This window comes from Lacerta agilis, chromosome 2 (assembly GCF_009819535.1).
Source record: "Lacerta agilis isolate rLacAgi1 chromosome 2, rLacAgi1.pri, whole genome shotgun sequence".
Classification (NCBI taxonomy): domain Eukaryota; kingdom Metazoa; phylum Chordata; class Lepidosauria; order Squamata; family Lacertidae; genus Lacerta; species Lacerta agilis.
In genome coordinates this window covers 23054221-23067542 of record NC_046313.1, presented here as the reverse complement: position 1 = coordinate 23067542, position 13322 = coordinate 23054221, and positions in this window count along the sequence as shown.

The following is a 13322-nucleotide window of genomic DNA, read 5'->3' as shown; positions in this document are numbered from 1 at the left end:
AAAACATAATATAACATCAGATTTTTTTATTAAAAAAATCCAGATGTCTTCTAAAAGTCAGATAGTTGTTTATTTCCTTGACCTCTGATGGGAGGGCATTCCACAGGGCGGGCGCCACTACCAAGAAGGCCCTCTGCCTGGTTCCCTGTAACCTCACTTCTCTCAGGGAGGGAACCACCAGAAGGTTCTTGGAGGTGGACCTCAGTGTCCTGGCCAAACAATGGGTGTGGAGACATTCCTTCAGGATCACTTAGTGTCACCTGAGTCACCATTCCAGTTGTTTACCTTTACCATGAGTGAAGAAAGTGTCTTATTTAGAGGAGTCGGTCACTCACAGATGTCCTCTTTCTGAATGAAGTTCATGATCTTTACATGACGACAATTTCTGTCTCACCAATATTCCTTCAGCTCTGATGCCCCTAACGGCAAAAGCCTGATAGGCCAATGACGAAGCTAAATTATTACTATTCGCCTAAGTCAGAACGATAAAGCCAAGGGTCTATTCAGACAATAAGTCAAATAAGATTATGAGTAAGAAAAAAAAAATTGGCCGAGCTTCCTTCCTCCCATATGATTAAGAAACAATAATACAAAGCTTTTTCAAGAGCTCCAAAAGCAGAGAAGGGGCTATGGTTAAGTGATATATTTCAGGCCTGCGACTGAGCACAGTGTAAGTTACTTTTGCCACTGCTGACTGTTTATTATGTTTGTCTGGTTGCCTGGGGAACCAGCTCACGCCGTTTCACTCATTTTATAATGTTCCTGTAAATGTTAGGTAGGGCCGGGATTTATTATGCACTGTCAACACCTCAAATGGAACGCGCCGCTGAGCTCCACTGACTTGGCAACGTGCCGGTGCTTAGTCCCCATTTATTTCTTTTTTTTAAAAAAAACAACCCAAAAAACTTTCTGCATCCAGATTTTCATGCAAGTAACCCAATGTTTGTGTATGTTTCTGTTTGCTTGTGTACATCTCTCCAACAAAACAAAACAAAATAACCTGTAAGCTTCTGAGTGAAGCTGGCTGCTGGAGAAGAAGTGCTTGGGCATTTGTGTCAAGGGAACAACTGAGTTAGCAAGCAACCAACTCAGCCAATTGCTGTTGGGTGGAATCAGTGACTTGTTATTTGTGAGAGGTAAATTTTTAGGGGAGGGAGGCGTGGGGATCTGTTTACTGAGAGTGTTTCTCTTCCCTAAGCAGTATGACCCCATCGTCACCAACCCAACAGCCCTCTGTTGCCTTGGGAGATGAGTAATGAAAATTATCAAGGCTGGAGCGTGCTGGTTTTCGTTTCCTTCGTCTGTCCCGAGCATGACAGAGCATATTTGACTGCAAATTAGCTGGCATAAGGCACAATAGATGTCTTTGGGAAAACAGGACAATTGAGCTGGGATAAATAAAGGGAAACAGGGTGAGATCGTTGCCATCTTAAATTCAGTTGGTGTCTTGCCATGGAACAGAACCACAATATTCGATTTCTGCATTGTTTGCAGAAGTTCAGCTTGGCACCAAATGTTTTGTGATAGCACTCTGCTGAATTTTTATCTCTATATATGCTGATGTACCACTTTGCTTTAGAAAAAGTATTCAAAACCATAGATCAGTTTACATAGGGGTACTTTTTTGTTAGTTTTTGTGAGCAGGTAGTATGTCAGTTCTGTCCCTTAAGTGACTTGCGCTTTTACTCCCATAAGTAAATGTGGTTGGTCTGGATATCACTTATAGTCCTGAATTGTAGAAATGAAGGCTAGAATAACAGTAACAACTCCTATACCTAGGTTTGTGCAATATATCCCTTTCATATAAACCTATGCCACATAGCTGATAACTATTACTTAGACATCAGCTTCATTACAGATGAAGACATATGGATTTGCGGGGGACCCTCCTAAACCCTAGAAATCAATAAATTATAATTAATTGGGGTAGGGATGAAAGTACAAACTGCAGAACTGTGCCAGGCAAGGAATGCCTGGGCTGGCTTATGCAAACCATCCTGGCCAGCCTAGCAAAGAACCAAACTGTTAACATGACAAAAAGGGGTTAATGGGCCTTCTGAAAAGAATCCTTTGGCCTGGGGAAACAGGCATTGCCAAAGTGATGGGGTATATGTTTGAAGTGGCAGGAAAAGAGAGGGAAGAAGGGGAGAGAAAAGACAGGGATCCATCTTGGGAAGGTTGGCTGAAGGCTGGCTGGCTGAGATGCCTTGGATCCCAAGGCTGCAGTGCTGTGGGGGACAAGCCCCTCTTGAAATGACCATGCTGAGAGATCTGAACTCCCTCCATGCAGTCTGAAGGTGTAAATAGTTGAATAAACCATATTTCTATAAGCTATGACAGTCTCCGCTATGTCTCAATTCTCCCAAGGAGCACAGGCCCTGGTTGAGTGCCTGGAATCTTGCAAAGAGTAGGGGTGGCACCCAGTTTTTGTAACAATACAAACACACAAACAAACAAACAAACAAACAAACAGTACATATATGTACACACATAGCTGGTGGCAACAAAGAATGACTTTACAGCTCAGCAGCCTTTCTAATCAATCTGTCTTTCAGCATAGGAGGCAACCACAGCAGCAAGACTATGTCAGCAAAATCACAGCTGCTCCTTTTAATTGCCTCCTAATTTGACTCTCTGGAGCTGGCTAATTTGAACAGTTCACCTCTAGGATCCTGTGAGGTCTCCGATGCTAATTGATTTTGTCTTGCTTAATCAGAGCCGCAAAAAGCAGACCTCATTTATGCTGACTGTTTTCTAAGCTGAGTTCTGGCACTGGGTGATAGAATGGAAAGAAAACACACACACACACACACACACACACACCCTGAATGGGGAGGGGGAGGCCATCAAAGCACTTGTTGGCCAAAATCTGATTAAAATTGCAAGAAGCCAAGGCTCGGTGCTGAAAGGTGAGATTCCACTATATATTATATATATAGCTTTATAGCCCTCGAAATGCATTATGAGGAGACCTCAAATGACTCTGCGAAGCCTTGGTATATTATATGCATGAAACATTAAAAAAGCAAACTTTCAGACTTGTAACACTGTTTTGAAATGTGGCTTTTCAAACATTTCCCTTTCTTTCTTGTGCTCAGTGTCAAGATAAGATTTAATGGAAAAACAATAAAACATTCTTCATATACATAAGAAAAAAGGGAGAAGTATAAATCAAAGAATGGGGTATTTCAATTTCTTTCCTTTTCTTTTTTTCTTTTAAAAACAATTTAGTTTACATAGTTATAATATAGGGCACATTCTGTTATTCTAGATCCATAAGCTGTATGTATTCATATCTCTGGAAGTGGTAGGAAAAGAAACAAAGCAAGGTGTGCACATTTGACTCTATAACACCCTCAGTAATATTCACAGTCCTATAGTATGTATGTATGTATGTATGTATGTATGTATGTATTTATTTATTTATTTATTTATTTATTTATGTGTAGCACCACAAACACTGACATGACTGTTTAACCACTCTCTATTGGCAGGCAACCCCTCCCAAAGTTGCCTGCCCCATGTCCAATAAAGGCTGTTGTGTAGGAGCCATCCAGATGTTATCTGACACATTCTACATCAGGCATAGGCAAACTCGGCCCTCCATATGTTTTGGGACTACAATTCCCATCATCCCTGACCACTGGCCCTGTTAGCTAGGGATCATGGGAGTTGTAGTCCCAAAACATCTGGAGGGCTGAGTTTGCCTATGCCTGTTCTACATCCCCCAGAATCATGGGTTCCCACTTGTTTGGGAACCCTCCATGGATACACAAGGTAACCTGCTGCCGAATGACACTTAATACATGCGACGGGGTAAGAGGATTCACAAGGTTCTGGGAGGTGGGGATATTATGTACATCTCCACATGTGCTCTCTTCAGGTGCGCAGAGAGCTAATGTCATACCTCTTATGTGTTGCATACAATTGACACAGGCAACTCAGCTTACCAAGATATCCAAATGCATTTTCTGCCATTGGCAAATTGCTTATATCCCATTCCAAGAGCAATCCAGAGTTAATCGCTTGTAGTCTGATTATACAAGATAGTTTGTAGCATTAGGATACACGATAGTTTGCAGCATAATGATACAAGTAGCATGATGATACAGAAAAAGTTATCAACACTAGGATGGTGTGTAAATATTAGGAGTGTATCAGATTCAGATGGATGCCAAATCCTGGCCCAAAGTGGGCTGATTTGGATAGATTTTGGGCTTGCCCAAATGAAAACAGGGGCATCCAAATTAATTTCAACATGGGGGTGGTGTGGGGGAACTCTGGACAGTAGGTATCCCAAAAGAGAAACCTTTCTTCCAAGCTTGGTGTATAAGGAAAACACTATGGTAGGGAAGGAGAAGCTCTTTTGTGACTGACAGGTCTAACATCTAACAGGGAGCAAAGTGCTTGGGGATGGAATGTTGAAGTAATGTGTCATCTTGTTTTTGTCCATTCTGTGCTCTTTGCTAGTTTTCCTAGTCACATGCCCAAACACCCACTTCTGTCAAATTAGTTTCTGCGACTTTTAGTTGCAGCTGAGCAGAACACAAACCTGAAACTGTTTTCTTTATTTTTAAAAAATGCAATAACACACTAGCTCCTACACATTTTCTTCGTTTATCCTACGGGACATTTCCCCAGGGCCTCTGCTATGATGTATACCATTTTCACAATAAAACAAGCACAAAAACAGGGAAGGAAGCAAATTCATCTTACTTTTCCACAGGGAGTCAGGCCCTTATATTCCCAGAGGGGCTTCAACTATGCACATCCCCCCCTCCACTTAATCACCACCCATTGATCACTTCATTGACCCAAAAATTCCCTATTCCCTGGGAGGATCAAAAAACTGAAATCCCCCTCTCAGATTTCTATTCACTGGAATTTGGAGCCGTTTAGGAGCTAAGCCACGCCTCTTTTATTTTCCAAGCAAGGGCCCCCTCTTCTTATTGAGTGCTGCAGCAGGACTATAAATGTAGGGCAATGAAACAAAGAAGGAGCCCCGCCTGATAAAGTGTTCAGCCCCAGTGACAAAGTGTCAAGGTAACAAGTGGGTTTGGCAGCAAGGTGAGGAGACTAGACATACTACTCCCATTTTTTTTCCACCTGAAAAATCCCAAGTAAAGGAACTTGGCAAAGAACAATAACAGTTATGTTGTTATGCAGACAACCCTGCTAGCTATCTAGCATATGGTGCAAAATGTCTCATGGATGACTACCAGCCTGCTAGACAGAAGTCTTGGGATGTGCTCAGCAGTGGAGCAAGCCCATTGGGTGCCTGGGGTGGCGTGCGTGTCCTGAGTCCGGGGGCTGGGCCAGCCACCCATGGGGATGGGACCAGTCATGGCAAGATGCTCCATGGGGCCTCCAAGGAGTCTGCCTGCCTCCTCCCACTCAGCCGCCCTACAGCTGAGAGGGAGGTGGCAGGCAGACCGTTTGGGGAGAGATGGGTGGTTCGGGCGCACTGCAAATCCCGGGGTGAGTGCCACCTGACATTTTGTCACCCCCCCTCAGTGGTGGCACCTGTGGCGGACCGCCCCCACCACACCCCCTTTGCTCCGCAACTGGGTGTGGTCGGTACAATTTGGCCGGCAGGAAATGAGTTTATTCCTTTAAGACTGTGCTTCTCAAAGGATGTGGTGTAGCACACTGGTATGGCAGGAGAGGATGGTGAGTGTAGCAGGAAGATTCAAGGACAAATAAACATCTAAACATTTCAGTGTAGTGCAGTATAGTATAGTATAGTATAGTATAGTATAATCAAATTATCCTTTTTTATTTGCAAAATATCTTTTCAAAATAAGCATTGCTAGGAGTTGTTGGTTTTCGTTTTCCAATGTATTTCAAATCAATAAAATGATTAAAGTAGATGAATAAATGAAGAAATTAAGATAATTTGGATATGAAGAAGATATTAAAAATAAATTTAAGGAACCACAGAAAGAGGGGGAAGAATGTCAAGTTTTGAAATGTTAAAATGACTGTAAAATTATTGAAATGTATAAACCTGAAAATTATAATTTATTTATTTTTTAAATGGGGTAGCATGAGCAAATTTTTATTCTGAAAGTGCGGGCCAGAGAAAAAAAAAGTTTGAGAACCAATGCTTTAAGGCCAAGGTAACTGAGCTGGGGAAGCTGAGAGAGGCAGAGAGGTTTATTGAAAAAGATTTCAGGGACATGATAGGGGCATCCCACTCCCAAGAGTGACAGCTCTTCTTTTGCTGTGGATAATGAGGGCCTTGGGGAAAAAGGAGGGGGTTACTCTAAGGAAGAAGGAAACGATCCCTTAGAAGGGGCCCATTCCTTGGTAGAAAGACAAATGATTTTCTTGTAGTGAGGCTGCTCCTCTTGGTAGTTGACATTCCAGCCATTAGGGATATGGGCAGGTGGGTTTGTGATGGGTGTGCTGACCACATGCGGAATATGGTTAAGTGCATGCAAGTTTATGGTACTTTCATCCCAAAGTTTCATACCCAGGTGTTTGCAGGATGAGGGCTTATAGCAAATTTTGCTGGGTCTTTTGACAGCTGCAAAATTCTACTGTCAACGATCGACTTGCTGAAATTGTGGGGTCTTTTTTTAAAGTTAGAAACAGGCCATAAGCCTGAAAAGATTTATAGGTTCATTTAAAAATATTTATCATTTTAAATGCAGCTGTGATGCCATTGACCGCAGATAGACTGGTAAACTACTTAGAAAGAGAGACACATTACATAAAACAATATATCTAGATAGGTTTAAAGAGCTTTTGTCATGCATGGTCTACCTTTGAAACATATTTTACCAAATCCCCATTTATTTTCTTTCTATTTCTTCTCTTTACTTCCTTTCCCATCATTTCTACTCACCAAGGCACTTGTGTAAATAGAGGTATTCCCTCTTACAAATAATGATCTCCTAGTATCGCTGTCAGTCGCTGCTTTGTCTCATTAGGCTGGATTCTCTTGACACTGCTGTAGAGATAAGCAGCTCACTTGCATAAATACGAAGCATTTGAAATTCACTTGCCAAGTATAAAAGTCTGGTTGGGATAGACAAAAGGTAGAACTGGAAATCCACTGGGCAGAGATCTCTGGGTGATGTGCAATACTTAGAGCTACAATACCCCTCACAGAGCTATGTGAGGGGTAAACTATAGCTCCCGGGGGCTCTAAATGCATGCTGTGTACCCAGCCTTACTCTGCATACTCAGAAGTCCTATAGAAATTAATGGGACTTAATCCCAGGTATATGTACTTACTTCAAACAAGGCCCATGGAACTCAATGGGACTTACTCCAAGTGGGCATGAATATAATTCTACTGGAAGTTGTCATCTGATTTTCGCTAAAATAAACAGAAAAGTGAAAATTATCCCAGGTGTCTTTTCCCTTCATGTTTCACTATCCTGACATCTACTGGCTACAATTCTGTGATACATCCTCCCAGAAAAAGAATCATAGAATCATAGAGTTGGAAAAGACCACAAGGGCCATCCAGTCCAACCCCCTGCCAAGCAGGAAACACCATCAAAGCATTCCTGACAGATGGCTGTCAAGCCTCTGCTTAAAGACCTCCAAAGAAGGAGGTTCCACCACACTCCTTGGCAGCAAATTCCACTGCCGAACAGCTCTCACTTTCAGGAAGAGGTGCCGTAACTCACCCTGAACACCTCCCTTATTTTCTTAGAATGGCAATGGCACCAACCTGAGAGGTGCCAGAATGTGTTCTGGCGAGTTCCAGCTGAAGGTAAAACTATGATCGTTCTCCGAACTTAAAAAAATGGATGGATAGGCAGAATATATGGGTGCAGTTGGCTTGGTCCCATTCTTCTGCACTTGAAAGAAATGTGAGAAGCAAGGAAGTGACGGAAGGGAAAGCAAATTCCAGCCTGTGATTAGAATGCTTTGGCATTGACATTATAGCTTCTTAGAAGAAGCACATGATTAACTTGTGAGCCTTTTAAATGGATACCATGGATAAAGGATAGATCTGGCTATTGCACTGTAGGTATGCCACCTTGTTTCTGGGTTTAGCTGACAGAGCAATTCCTTTGGATGTCTGAGATGAAAGCCAGGCAGCCTCTTATTCAGGATAGCTGAGCCCTAATAGCTTTATCCACTGCAGACAATGCAAAAGCTCACAAAACCACATATGATATACTTCCAGCACAGTATGGTAGCCCCATATAGTCATGTTTTATTAAGCTTGCCCAGTGAAATAGAAAATGACTTAACATTAGCCCTCAAGGTGGGGAATGGCAGAGTCAGACAGTGGCTTAGAGAGTACACATCAATCTTCTAGGAAGTTTCTTGCCCTCCCTCCTGTTGGTAATTTTCATATTCTTTTCATTATTTCCCTTTCCCAAATCCTTAGAATACATAAAGCTTTTGCTCAGGAAAGCTGAAAGTTTTTGAAGCAAGGCATTATAAGGGATGCGTTGGCACACAAGCTGTTTCATTCATCATTCAAACTTCCATTTTCTCTTCCATTTTTGTTTTTGTTTGCATTTATTTCACAATGTTCTACTACATCCCATATTTTATTTAACACATGCACACACCTATTTGCCAAATGAGAGTATGCACAGATACTGATATGCAAATATCTAAGACCGAATGAAGATGGGTATGAAACGAAATCAGGATAAAATGTGAAGTGTGATGGGATTACCAACCTTCCACTCCTGGAAATTCTTGATCCTGTAATGTTTTTTGAATTCTTGCCTCCCGACTCCAGAATAAAGACATATTGCTTAAATTAAGAGCCACAACTTTATTAAATCACAAAGGAAGGATGTCACAGAGCTAGCACAGTGGTACCTCGGGTTACAAACCCCTCGGGTTACAGACACTTCAGGTTAAAAACTCTGCTAACCCAGAAGTAGTACCTCGGGTTGAGAACTTTACCTCAGGATGAGAACGGAAATTGTGCGGTAGCGGCGCAGTGCGGTGGTGGCCCCATTAGCGAAAGTGCGCCTCAGGTTAAGAACGGTTTCAGGTTAAGAACAGACAGAACAAATTAAGTTCATAACCCGAGGTACCACTGTATGTTTAAACCTCTCCCCCTTATTGGACAGTGTGGGTTACCTAGACTGCTTATAAGGTGGAAGGTAGGAGACCAGATCTTCTGTTGTCTACCTTTCTAAAGAGCAACTCTACTCTGTTACATAGCATCAGATGATCCTAAGACTGACTCTGTCTCCTTTTTGGCTCAGGGACCAGTCAGCTTTTTTATTTTCCTCTGCCAGTCAGAAAGCCTGTGGGAATACACTTCGTGGGTGCGCTTGCACCTACGGTCGTTTATATCTGTTTACTGTCAATTATGTGCTATTTGATGTATACCTCCGCGTTAAAGTGAAAGTGAAAGGAGGATCCAGTAGGCGACTTGCCGCTGAGATCCCTCCGCTGGGACTTTTTGGCTCCAAGTTTAAATTGTTTAATGGTCAGTTAATCTGCTTCCCGCCCTTTTCAAGGGCAGCAACAGTGTTCTGATTGGTAAAAGTATTGATCATGACGTTATCTGAGATAGGTGTAAGACGAGATAAGATAACAGCTAGCTAGCGTGAAAGACGGCTTTAGAGCGGACAAGCCCAGAGAGAAAGTTGCGTGGCAAGGTCTAGAGAGAAGAAACAGCCCACGCGGGTCAGCCAAAGCCATCTTAAAAGAGACCATGGTCATTTGTCTTTATTTCATTTTAGTTTGAATTTTACCGTTTACTAGTTTCTTATTTGGCTGTCGTTTTGGCCACCTTTATTTTGGTGCTTTACTTTTGGGAACAACTTAGGAGGTTGCAAGTGCCTGCAGATCCATCTACGAGGCATTCATTCATCCGATCAACTCACTCATCCTTCAGATTCAGCCTGGCGGACAATCTACTTCATGGCGCGGTGTGAGCTGGGCTCCGGAATTACCGGCCGTCCTGTCCACAGGCTTGGCCGGTGCCCGTGCAAGGACGCACGTGAGGCGCTGGCCACAGATCCCCCGGCAACTGGTACCCCGCGTGCAGTTGACCTTGTCCTGTGCGCGGGAAGCTCCAGCAAAGAATCCCTGCAAAAGCCCTGGGGGTAAATGAAGCTGTCAGGATCTAAGGGGTTCCCTTCTCAGATCCCTTTCATCCAGCAAGCTGTGAGAGGTTGCTTTGCCAGCCTGTCCCACTTCACTACTGTTATACCTAAGAATGCTTTCCAGTGTACCCCCACCTGGCTGTTGGGATCTTTTGACAAACTTCCTTTGCATCTGTCCCCAGCACATGACAGTGCAGAATGGGGACACCTTCCCCAAACCATCAAGGGAAAAGAGCTCACAATTGCTTCTTGGTCCTAAATGGCAGGTGGCAATGCTTGGCTATTCTGTGGACAAGTAGGTAACCTACCACTTCCTCCTCAAACTGAGACTAGAAGAAATCTTCAAATTCACTCTGAGACCTGGCCGGTCCTATCATTGGATAGCCTCAATGTGTCAATGTGGATAGCCTCGCCCCAACAGTCTCATTCTGCAGCCTGGCAGGGGTCATGGGCAAAGCTGGACTCGCCCACAACCCGGAGGTTGGAATGTGTTGCCATTTCCCCAAATTGTCTCAACAGGCAATTGGCTATTCCTGGTTGCTGAAACAGAAAGGCTAAGCTGACTCCAGAAAACGAAAATGGGACAAGAATGAAATGAAAGCATTGCCTCTAACCGATAGATGGTTTTATTTAATGTGCTTTGAGCTTAGCTAAGGTTCTGTATCTTGCCCAATTGGAAGTTACAAGATTGTTCAGGTGTTTATTATTTGAAGAGGAAGGAAAGGGAGAAATACCCAGAGAACCCAGTTACAGGTAGGTAGCTGTGTTGGTCTGCCATAGTAAAAAAATAAAAATAAAAAAATTCCTTCCAGTAGCACCTTAGAGACCAACTAAGTTTGTTCTTGGTATGAGCTTTCGTGTGCATGCACACCCAGTCTGCCTTAAAGCATCCGGGATTACTTAAAACCAGCCTTTCAAAGGTTCCCTTTTAAGCTGGGAAGGGATGCACTCTGCTGAACTCACAAGCGTGAGGAAGGATATTCTTGAATAAATATATTCTCTCCTAGCATCTACACACATCACTCCACACTTCACACACCTTCCTCCTGCACAGCCAGGAGAACGACATCTGCCAAGATCACTTTGATTTTCAACTTAGTGGTACATCCCAAGTGAGCAGGAATCCCAGTTAAAACCAAGCAATGGTGGGCTGCTAAGCAAAACTTCAAGCCATGGCTTATGAGGAAGGCGTGTGCCATTTGTTATAGCCTAAACCAGGATTCCCAGTTTGTACATCGTACTAAGCCAAAAATATTTAAAACTTGAAGAAGTCCTCTTGACTGCAGGAGGAGAGGCAAAAGGAGCATACAAGCTTTGCTCAGGCTTGTTGATGTATGTTGTTCAGTCGTTCAGTCATGTCAGACTCTTCGTGACCCCATGGACCAGAGCACGCCAGGCACGCCTATCCTTCACTGCCTCTCGCAGTTTGGCCAAACTCATGTTAGTAGCTTCGAGAACACTGTCCAACCATCTCATCCTCTGTCGTCCCCTTCTGCTTGTGCCCTGCATCTTTCCCAACATCAGGGTCTTTTCTAGGGAGTCTTCTCTTCTCATGAGGTGGCCAAAGTACTGGAGCCTCAACTTCAGGATCTGTCCTTCTAGTGAGCACTCAGGGCTGATTTCTCTGAGAATGGATAGGTTTGATCTTCTTGCAGTCCATGGGACTCTCAAGAGTCTCCTCCAGCACCATAATTCAAAAGCATCAATTCTTCGGCGATCAGCCTTCTTTATGGTCCAGCTCTCACTTCCGTACATTACTACTGGGAAAACCATAGCTTTAACTATACGGACCTTTGTCGGCAAGGTGATGTCTTTGCTTTTTCAGATGCTGTCTAGGTTTGTCATTGCTTGTTGATGTAAGTTGTGTACAAATCAGCCCTATACCTCTGTCAGAAAAGGGCACCACCATTACCTTCCTTTTTTTAAAAAAAGGAATCATCAAACTTTCCTGGGCTACTTATCTAATTTGTGAGCTGCTTCTTCAATTTTCTCTCCGTTTAACCTAAATCAACTTTCCTGTAGTTTAAACCTAATCCAGGTATAAAAAAGTAAGTGTCTCATTAGCAAGAGCAATTCTGAAACTGAAAGGCCTTGCTCTGATTTTTGTAATCTGCAAGATCTCCTAATGTTGCTTTAATGACGTTTCCTTCTACGCCACTTCACTCTGGTGTTCACTGTTTAAAAAGGTAGCAATTATATGATAACTGTAGGCAACATGGACTGTGTCTCATTACCGCTCATTTTGGAGGTGCCAAATCTATGTGGGACGCCGTCATTATTATGGCTTAAAGTTGGCTAAGGTCACCCTGGTTCATCTGTTTTTTACATTGGTAGCCTTCTCCTTATTACTTGCCAAACAAACCTTTTTATTTTTGCACACGTTTATGTTGATTTTGTGGTTTCTGAAATTGGATTCTGGCTCCTACAGGCCTATGTTTCCACAGCAACTACAGGCCTTATCTGCTACTGCTGTTTGGCAGACAGACAACAAGGCCTTTGAGTTAACTTCTCTCTCTCCGTCTCTCTTATTTTTAATGTACTTTTTCGTCTTGAGTTTTTTATTTTTACTTTTCCTCACGCATGTCATTTAAAAATCACATAATTAATTGAGTACATCCTGTGCCACATAGGGTTGTCATGGCTTTGAAGCCACAACAGAACATTTTATAGAGCCATGGGTGCCATTTCCCCCCCAAAACACAGCACCTGGCGCCAGTACGAAAGCTTGTGGAATTTAGCATATCCTACTCCAGGTATGATAAAGAAAACCTGGCGCACTCTTGTTTGTTTTTACTAATTTCCTTTCCAAACTGCCTCTTCAACATATACGAAAGACGCAGGGAGTAAAAGTTTGTTATTTTCTATCCAATGTTAACTCCCTCTGCACCCACCCCATTACCTCAAACCAGCTCATACTGCTTCTTCATTTGTGGTAAGTTTTTTCTTTCTTTCTTTCCTTTTTTCCTTTTTCTGTGAAGTGTGGTCTGATTTAGCATCATGTAGCTTGGAGTTGTTACTGATTTTGCAGCAGCAGCAGCAGCAGCAAGCGGAAAAACCAACAAGGGGGGGGGGAACACCATTGACAGGCTCCATTAAAAGTTAAGAACAATAAATGATCTCATCACCTTCTTAAATACAGAGAGATGGAAGAGGAAAATACAATCCTTTACTTCAGTGAGTGAATGAGTCTGTTGGGACAGGTATAGTGGAAGGCATTTCCAATGGCACCAGTAAGGAAGAGCTATTCTGCTGAGTTGAAACGGTTATGTCTCTCAG